Source organism: Bombina bombina, chromosome 2 (assembly GCF_027579735.1).
Source record: "Bombina bombina isolate aBomBom1 chromosome 2, aBomBom1.pri, whole genome shotgun sequence".
In the NCBI taxonomy this organism is placed as follows: Eukaryota; Metazoa; Chordata; class Amphibia; order Anura; family Bombinatoridae; genus Bombina; species Bombina bombina.
In genome coordinates this window covers 125388505-125399337 of record NC_069500.1, presented here as the reverse complement: position 1 = coordinate 125399337, position 10833 = coordinate 125388505, and positions in this window count along the sequence as shown.

Sequence of the window (10833 nt, the reverse complement as noted above, 5' to 3'; positions counted from 1 at the left end):
AGTGCGTCTAACAATTTTACCTTGCAAGACTTGGTGGCAGTTATGAATAATACCCTCTCAGAGTTCTTATCTAAACTGCCCGTGTTACCTGCAAAGCATGATAGCTCTTTTTTAAGAACAGATACTGAGCATTCTGACGCTTTAGTGGCCGTATCCAATATACCCTCACAAAGCTCTGAAGTTGGGGTGAGGGATGGGCTGTCTGAGGGAGAAATTTCCGATTCAGGAAAGGTTTCTCCTCAGACAGATTCAGATACGTTGGCTTTTAAATTTAAACTAGAACACCTCCGCTTATTGCGCAGGGAGGTATTAGTTACTCTGGATGACTGCGACCCTATGGTGGTTCCAGAGAAATTGTGTAAAATGGACAAGTACCTAGAAGTTCCTGTTTACACTGATGTGTTCCCAGTCCCCAAGAGGATTGCGGATATCGTTACTATGGAGTGGGATAGACCAGGTATTCCCTTTGTTCCCCCTCCTGTTTTTAAGAAAATGTTCCCCATATCTGACCCCATGCGGGACTCATGGCAGACGGTCCCTAAGGTGGAGGGGGCTGTTTCTTTATTTGCTAAACGCACAACCATACCAATTGAAGACAGTTGTGCTTTCAAAGACCCTATGGATAAAAAATTAGAGGGTTTACTTATAAGAAAATTTTTGTTCAACAAGGTTTTCTTCTCCAATCTATTGCGTGCATTGTTCCTGTAACTACTGCAGCTGCTTTCTGGTTCGAGGCACTGGAAGATGCGCTCCAGACGGAGACCTCATATGAGGACATTATGGACAGAATTAAGGCTCTTAAGCTGGCTAATTCTTTTATCACAGATGCCGCTTTCCAACTAGCTAAGTTAGCGGCAAAGAACTCAGGTTTCGCCATTTTAGCGCGCAGGGCGCTATGGCTAAAGAACTGGTCGGCCGATGTGTCGTCAAAATCCAAACTCTTGAACATCCCTTTCAAAGGAAAGACCCTCTTGGGGCCTGAATTGAAAGAGATTATTTCAGAAATCACTGGGGGAAAAGGCCATGCTCTCCCTCAGGACAAGTCCTTCAAGACAAAGAACAAACAAAATAATTTTTGTTCCTTTCGTAATTTCAGGAGCGGTCTCGCTTCATCCTCTCCTGCTGCAAAGCAAGAGGGTAACGCTTCCCAACCCAGGTCAGCCTGGAAACCTTACCAGGGCTGGAACAGGCGTAAACAGGCCAAGAAGCCTGCAGCTGCCCCTAAGACAGCATGAAGGGGTAGCCCCCGATCCGGGACCGGATCTGGTAGGGGGCAGACTATCTCTCTTCGCTCAGGCCTGGGCAAGAGATGTACTCGATCCCTGGGCCTTAGAGATTGTATCCCAGGGATATCTTCTAGAATTCAAGGACTCCCCTCCAAGGGGAAGGTTCCACATTTCTCGTCTGTCTTCAGACCAGACAAAGAAAGAGGCATTCTTACGCTGTGTAGAAGACCTACATACAATGGGAGTGATCCACCCAGTTCCAATTGCGGAACAAGGGCTGGGTTTTTACTCAAACCTGTTTGTGGTTCCCAAGAAAGAAGGAACTTTCAGACCAATCCTGGATCTCAAAATTCTAAACAAATTCCTCAGAGTCCCATCATTCAAGATGGAGACCAATCTTACCAATGATCCAGGAGGGTCAATATATGACCATCGTGGATTTAAAGGATGTGTATCTGCACATTCCTATCCACAAAGATCATCACCAGTTTCTCAAGTTCGCCTTTCTGGACAAGCATTACCAGTTTGTGGCTCTTCCTTTCGGGTTGGCCACTGCTCCCAGAATTTTCACAAAGGTGCTAGGGTCCCTCTTGGCGGTTCTAAGACCGCGGGGCATAGCAGTGGCGCCTTATCTAGACGACATCTTAATTCAGGCGTCGACTTTCCAAAGAGCCAAGTCTCACACGGAAATTGTATTGGCCTTTCTGCGGTCTCACGGGTGGAAGGTGAACATCAAAAAGAGTTCTCTCTCCCCCCTCACAAGAGCTTCGGTAGAAATGAAAAAATTTCTGACGGAGGTCAGAAAGTTAAAACTCTTAACCACTTGCCGAGCCCTTCATTCCATTCCTCGGCCATCTGTAGCTCAGTGCATGGAGACAATCGGATTAATGGTAGCGGCAATGAACATAGTCCCTTTTGCACGGATACACTTCAGACCACTGCAACTATGCATGCTCAAACAGTGGAATGTGGATTATGCTGATTTGTCTCCTCAAATACAGCTGGACCAGGGGACCAGAGAGTCTCTTCTCTGGTGGTTGTCTCAGGATCACCTGTCTCAGGGAATGTGTTTCCGCAGACCAGAGTGGATCATCGTAACGACCGACGCCAGTCTGTTGGGCTGGGGTGCAGTCTGGGACTCCCTGAAAGCTCAGGGCTTATGGTCTCGGGAAGAAGCTCTTCTCCCGATAAACATTCTGGAACTGAGGGCGATATTCAATGCGCTTCAGGCATGGCCTCAGCTAGCCGCGGCCAAATTCATCAGATTTCAGTCAGACAACATCATGACTGTAGCTTACGTCAATCATCAAGGGGGAACAAGGAGTTCCCTAGCAATGACGGAAGTAACCAAAATAATCAGGTGGGCGGAGGATCACTCCTGCCATCTCTCAGCAATTCACATCCCAGGAGTAGACAACTGGGAGGCAGATTTTCTAAGTCGTCAGACTTTTCACCCGGGGGAGTGGGAACTCCACCCGGAGGTTTTTGCCCAGCTGACTCAGCTATGGGGCACTCCAGAATTGGATCTGATGGCGTCCCGTCAGAACACCAAACTTCCTCTTTACGGGTCCAGGTCCCGGGATCCCCAGGCGGTGCTGATAGATGCTCTAGCAGCGCCTTGGTCCTTCAATCTGGCCTATGTTTTTACACCGTTTCCTCTCCTTCCTCGTTTGGTTGCCAGAATCAAGCAGGAGAGGGCTTCGGTGATTCTGACAGCGCCTGCGTGGCAGCGCAGGACCTGGTATGCAGACCTAGTGGACATGTCATCTGTCCCACCATGGACACTACCAATGAGGCAGGACCTTCTAATACAAGGTCCTTTCAAGCATCCAAATCTAATTTCTCTGCGTCTGACTGCTTGGAGATTGAACGCCTAATTCTATCAAAGCGTGGTTTCTCTGAGTCGGTTATTGATACCCTGATTCAGGCTAGAAAGCCTGTCACCAGGAAAATCTACCATAAGATTTGGCGAAAATATTTTTGGTGTGAATCCAAGGGTTACTTATGGAGTAAGGTTAGGATTCCCAGGATATTGTCCTTTCTCCAAGAAGGATTGGAGAAAGGATTATCAGCTAGTTCCTTAAAAGGACAGATATCTGCTTTGTCTATTCTTTTACACAAACGTCTGGCAGAGGTACCAGACGTTCAAGCGTTTAGTCAGGCTTTAGTCGGAATCAAACCTGTTTATAGACCTGTGACTCCGCCATGGAGTCTGAATCTAGTTCTTTCAGTTCTGCAAGGGGTTCCGTTTGAACCTTTACATTCCATAGATATTAAGCTTTTATCTTGGAAAGTTTTGTTTTTGGTAGCTATCTCTTCTGTTCGAAGAGTTTCAGAGTTATCTGCTTTACAGTGTGATTCACCTTACCTGGTTTTCCATGCAGATAAGGTAGTTTTGCGTACCAAACCCGGTTTTCTTCCTAAGGTTGTGTCTAATAAGAATATTAACCAGGAAATTGTTGTTCCTTCTCTGTGTCCTAATCCTTCTTCGAAGAAGGAACGTCTGTTACACAATCTTGATGTGGTTCGTGCTTTAAAGTTCTATTTACAAGCAACTAAGGATTTCAGACAAACACCTTCATTGTTTGTTATCTATTCTGGTAAGAGGAGAGGTCAGAAAGTGACTGCTACCTCTCTTTCCTTTTGGCTGAAAAGCATCATCCGTTTGGCCTATGAGACTGCTGGCCAGCAGCCTCCCGAAACAATTACTGCTCATTCTACCAGAGCAGTAGCTTCCACATGGGCTTTTAAAAATGAGGCTTCTGTTGAACAGATTTGTAAGGCAGCGACATGGTCTTCGCTGCATACTTTTTCCAAATTTTACAAATTCAATACTTTTGCTTCTTCGGAGGCTATTTTTGGGAGAAATGTTTTACAAGCAGTGGTGCCTTCCGTTTAAGGTACCTGTCTTGTTCCCTCCCTTTATCCGTGTCCTAAAGCTTTGGTATTGGTATCCCACAAGTAAAGGATGAATCCGTGGACTCGATACATCTTACAAGAGAAAACAGAATTTATGCTTACCTGATAAATTACTTTCTCTTGTGATGTATCGAGTCCACAGCCCGTCCTGGCTATTAAGTCAGGTAGCTTTTTTGTTTAAACTACAGTCACCACTGCACCCTATGGTTTCTCCTTTTTCTTCCTAACCTTCGGTCGAATGACTGGGGGGTGGAGCTAGAGGGGAAGCTATATGGACAGCTCTGCTGTGTTCTCTCTTTGCCACTTCCTGTTGGGAAGGAGAATATCCCACAAGTAAAGGATGAATCCATGGACTCGATACATCACAAGAGAAAGTAATTTATCAGGTAAGCATAAATTCTGTTTTTATTGAAAATTCATATAAAAACCAGGTAAACCAGGCCGAATAGGTGGTAAGAGGTCAGCAAACAGACAGCTGACGCATTTCGGCTCAAAGCTGTTAGCCATAAAATCTAGAACAAGCCTATTAAAACAAATAGCTGCCTCCTATTGGACAAAGGTTATAATTGACACTTCAGTGCACACAAAGTAATAAGTGCCTTAACGCCAAAGACCTTAGCAAAAAACATGTAATAGCAAGTTTAACACCTCAATGCAAAAAGATATAGTGAAAAAAATAGAGGTTTAGTAGATGGTATGTAGGCATCATGAATTTATGTACTTGTAAGATGGAGCGATTGCATATGACTTTGAAGCTTAAGTCTCTTAGGTTTAGAAGGCCCCATGAAGAGAAGGGCAAACAGTACACATGACATTAGATGGAGCTGTAAAAAATAAACAAACCATTGTTGAAACCAAAGGCATATGAAAATTGTTATGAAATCAACCCTAACACTGGAAGCTAAACAGTGGGACTGGAAAAAACAACAACAACAACAAAAATAAACAAGGAAAATTCGAACACAGAAAGAAAAAATATGACTTAAACATGCCACAGAAACAGTGTGCAAGAAAGAAATTGGGTTATTAAGGTAGGAATCCAACGCTCCTTGGATTTGTTTAAGGGGGGGAAAGGAAGTCTGGGAACATAGGGATGTTGGAAAGAAAAGGCAGCTCAAAAAGGCAAAGCCTTAATTGTGAGCTATCTAATTATCAATGTTTATGGAAATTCTATACAATAGCTGAGAAGTTGCTTGCTAAGTAATAGGTAGCAAATTATGGAACACATTAATAAAATAAGGTGGGTGTACCTTTTGGATTTATTTGGGGAAAAAGAGGGCAAAATGGGGAAGTGGGTAGGTATAGGGAAGGAAGAATATAGGAATATGAAGGGAAAGATTAGGAACATGAAAATCAACAATGCCTCTTTGGAAAACCAACTAAAAGTCATCCTACACAATAACTTTGAAAAAATGTAAAGACTAGCTAAGTAATAGCCAACCAATAAACATAAAGGGAGAATTCCAGCGGTACTGGATCTTCTTGATCTTGTCCCGTAATAGGGAGGTCAGTGCGGAAAGTTCCTTGTGTTGTTGAAGTGTAAAGGAAGTAAAGTCTAAAAAATTTTTAATCCGATTATTCTGAGACTGAAAGTCAGGTTTATTTCTGGCCAAAGATAATGTTTTCTTTATTGGAGAAACATAAAAAGTGGGCTATGACAGTGGTTGGTTATTTTTTGAGGATGGAGCGAAGAGCTCTGTTGATTTTCTCGATGCGGATATTGTCAATGTCAGTGGAGTCTTCATCAGCTAGAGCTTGAAAAATATCCAAAATGTAGATATGCAATGTATCAGATGGGATTGATTCTGGGATTCCCCGAAATCTCAAATTGTTCCACCCCCTTCAATTTTCTTGATCATCGAGTTTATTTTTCAGGTCCAGAATCAGTTGATCATGCTTTTCCACTGTAGTGACAAAATTTTGTCTTTAGTCTCTACTCGAAACCCCAATTCAATAATGTTGTGCTTAAGGTTTACAAAAGCCTCCTTAAGGCCTTGGACCAATCTGGAGATCAAATCTTCCATATCAACTTTGGTAGGTAGGGCTAGTAAATCAGCTTTAGTAAGGGTTGCCGAGGAATCAGTATGACGATCTGGTGGCGCTGTAGACAATGGGGATCTAAAAAAAAAGTTTTTATTGCTGGAAGATGGAGTTGCAGACAGTTTAGAGAATGTATCAAGTCTGGATTGTTTCTTAGAAGCTAAGTTTGCTATGGGGTGTATGAGATAGAGCAGCTAATAGTGATCACTCATGCCTCAGTGGGCAGTCTAAAAACAATGATTGTGTCTTGTAGACAAGCAAGCAGAAAATAGATTAAAGAAGGAAGGTTTGTACATTTGAACAAAGCTGCTTTAGATATCTACATTTCTAAGGAGGTAGTGGCCTTTAGTGGTGGAAAAAATAATGTACTTATATACCAGATAGAATTATATTGTCTCCACCAATATCAGATAATATAAAATCCAGCAGATATGAAAAAAGCTCAATACAAGGCAGAGATATACAAACACTGTAACAGGCCTCAGATGGCATAAAATAATTCAACTGGACTGAAGAGAACACAAGATGTATTTAAGGAGTTTAAATACTGATGCAGAATACAGATGGTATAAAAGTCAGCATGGCTAAAGAGATCACAATATAAGGTAAAGGTTTCTATATAGTTCATCAGACTAGTAGAAAGCACAGTACCAAATACTGGTGCTTAAATGCTGCAGACTGATATAACAAGTACCTTGCAATGTAACGGTTAGGGATTTTCAAAGAGTCTCTTCAGAAGTGTCAAGCACTTAAATGCGCTTGGTTGGGAGTGTAGTTTACTCTTTAAACATGCCAGGCCCATTCCTTGTGTATTTGCACACGTAAGATTTGTGAAGGAATCACTAGCTCTTCAAGTAGCACGCCGCAAACCTTCCCATCTCACCTCCATGTTTTATTGCCGTTTATTGCAGTATATAGTAGCCGCAAAGCAGACCGTGATCTGTTAGGAGTCTCATGCTGGAAAGGAAAGACATTTGGCAGGCTGATTAAAGGGCTGTTAGAGTGCTCCTGGCATCAAAGCTCTGGATTACTCAGCCATTACTCTTAGAGTAGTAACTACGTCCAACCTTCTGTCTCATGCTGTAGTCCCGGCTGTCAGGGAGCGCTGATCGTGCTCCTGTTATCATATGAAGCAGATCACTGATGCAAACAGTCACACACTGTGTCAGTTTGCATTGGATTGGGTGGTGCCGTTGGTGTTGTGGGAGGGTCAGGAAGGAGGTGGGTGGGGACTCATTGCCAGCGGGGAGTGCTAGGTGGAGAGAGAGGGCGGGATTGCTGTATTGCAGAAAGTTATTTTTTTACAGAGGAGGGAGGATGGGAGGGCTCTACTACACTATGGAAAGGGTTTTTTAGAGGAAGGAGGGGAGGGTGAGGGGGGCCACTACACTACAGACACATTTTCTAATTAATAAATAAATATATATATATATATATATATATATATATATATAAACATGCATAAACTAGATACTGCTGCCAGTACCTAAGATAGCAGAGACTATTAGGAGGGGGGGAGGGTTAAAGATGTGTTTCGGTGGGATCAGAGAGGTGGGAGGATAAGGGGAGGATCCTACACAACAGTAAAAAAAAATCCATTAAAAAAATAAGGCCTAAAACTTCATACTGGCAAACTGTCTGCCAGTACCTAAGATGGTGGTGGTGGAGGGGGAGATTTGTTTGGGAGGGATCAGGGAGGTGTCAGGTGGGAGGGTTATACCTACATTAAAATATTACCCATACCAGCTAACTAATTAACCCCTTCACGGCTGGGAATTTCAGTAGTCTGGTGTGCAGCCTTCTAATTAACGAAAACCAATGACAAAGCCATGCATGTCTGCTATTTCTGAACAAAAGGGGTCACAGTGAAGCTTTTACAATCATTTGTTTTGTGACTGGAGTAGGGGTGTGTAAATAATTTCAGAACGAACCCCAAAGTTTGTGAAAAATGTAACAATGTTTTTAATATAATCGCATTTGGCTGCGAAGCAGTGACATGAAATATACCAAATGTGCCTAGATCAATACCTTGGGTTGACTGCTAAAATAAAATATATATATATAGTTTTGATAGGTAAATAGAAAAATGGCTCTATTTCTGTTTAAATGGAGTGATAGCAAAAATGCTAAAAAGTCTTTTGGTCACGTTTTTCTCTGAAATTCCCAGTCCTTTAAGGGGTTAAAGAATTAGATTACATTTCTTTCATCCTTTTTTTCCAGATGCACTGAAGACCTTTCTGTTGTTTGATATGGTCTCTTCCTTTCATATTTGTAAGAAAGAACACCATTTTTTTATGTGAAAGAGACAATCTTATAATTTTTTAGATTATTGAGGGATTATATCTGTTTTTTCTAGGCTATTTCTGGAGTGAGGGAGTTTTTTATTATTATTATTAAATTACTGTACTGTGTCTGTTATGAGTGGCAAAATCATTGCTCCCAAAAAGGTTAAATCACTGCATTTGGGTGTTACTTTAAGGGCAAACCTGACTATTACACCCATAAACTGGAGCCAGTGGTCTTTCACCTTACAACCGACTACTATAGCTTAGTCCTGCCAGGAAAAACTTTTGGATTGCCAGCCTATATTTTTATTATTACTTATGAATAACATATTCACAGACTCTTTGTGAATCACTTTATTTGCGGTGTCTTTTTTCCGGTAAAATCTTAGTTTAGCGTTCTAAATTATTTTCTCAGACATATCTCATTATTTTCCTACAAAAATTGGCGTGGGGGTTCAGATGAGGGCTACCAACAATGCTGCAATGTTTGTGTCTGCAGGAACAAAAAGGGGAGCCCTATTTTGGGGTGTAAAGTCCCTGTTTTCCCCATAGACTTTCCACAGCCAGCCAGCTCTGCTCACCTACATGGATACATTGTATCAAACCCTCAGTCTACAGGTTTTATACATTTGTAACTGTTTACTGTACACAGACACTTAAAGCAGCCCTCTCAGTAACAACTGTAAAAACTGCTGAGGAAATAATGTTCACACAGCTTTAAAGGGCAGGCTTGCACCTGGTCACACAGTCTTAAAGGGGCAGACAAAAAACCACACAGCCTTGAAAGGGTCAACTAGCACCAACACGCACACAGTCTTAAAGGGACAGATCGCAGTAATGTTCATGCAGTGCAACCTTAAAGGGCAGCTTGACACCTGCGCACAGAGCCTTAAAGGGACAGATCACCATAATGTGGACGCAGTGCAACCTTAAAGGGTAGCTTGACACCTGCGCACACAGCCCTAAAGGGACAGATCACTGTAATGTGCCCGCAGCGCAACCTTAAAGGGCAGCTCGACACCTGCGCACACAGCCTTAAAGGGACAGATCTCCGTAATGTGGATGCAGCGCAACCTTGAAGGGCACCTCGACACCTGCGCACACAGCCTTAAAGGGACAGATCATTGTAATGTGCACGCAGCGCAACCTTAAAGGGCAGCTCGACACCTGCGCACAGAGCCTTAAAGGGACAGATCACCATAATGTGCATGTAGCGCAACCTTAAAGGGCAGCTCGACATCTGCGCACAGAGCCTTAAAAGGACAGATCACCATAATGTGCACGCAGCGCAACCTTAAAGGGCAGCTCGACACCTGCGCACAGAGCCTTAAAGGGACAGATCACCGTAATGTGAACGGAGCGCAACCTTAAAGGGCAGCTCGACACCTGCGCACACAGCTTTAAAGGGACAGATCACTGTAATGTGCACGCAGCGCAACCTTAAAGGGCAGCTCCACACCTGCTCACAGAGCCTTAACGGGACAGATCACCGTAATGTGCACGCAGTGCAACCTTAAAGGGCAGCTCGACACCTGCGTACACAGCCTTAAAGGGACAGATCACTGTAATGTGCATGCAGCGCAACTTTAAAGGGCAGCTCAACACCTGTGCACAGAGCCTTAAAGGGACAGATCACCGTAATGTGCATGCAGAGCAACCTTAAAGAGCAGCTCAACACCTGTGCACAGAGCCCTAAAGGGAAAGATCACTGCAATGTGCACGCAGCGCAGCCTTAAAGGGCAGCTCGGCACCTGCTCACAGTCTTAAAGGGGCAGGCACACACAACTTTTTAGTGAGTTTACACGCACAGTTTTAAAGGGAGCGATAGTGTGCATCCCATGTGATGCACGCAGCCTTAAAGGGACGCTCTGTCTTAACGGGACAGTGGCACGTGCACGCACACAAACACACAGAGCACTCTCAGCCTTTAAAAGGACAACTTGCACCACACGCATGCAGCCTAAAAGGGACAGATCACCGTAATATTCACGCAGCGCAACCTTAAAGGGCAGCTCGGCACCTGCGGACACAGTCTTTAAGGTACAGGCACACACAACCTTTAGTGGTTAAACGCAGACAGTTTTAAAGAGAGCGATAGTATGCATCCACACGCAAAGCACAGTGCCTTAAAGGGACACTCTTTCTTAAAGGGACAGGGGCACGTGCACAGCCTTTAAAGGGTCAATTAGCACCACACGCACACAAAAGGGACAGATCGCAGTAATGTTCATGCAGCGCAACCTTAAAGGGCAGCCTGACACCTGCGCACAGAGCCTTAAAGGGACAGATCACCGTAATGTATACGCAGCGCAACCTTAAAGGGCAGCTCGACACCTCTGCACAGAGCCTTAAAGGGACAGATC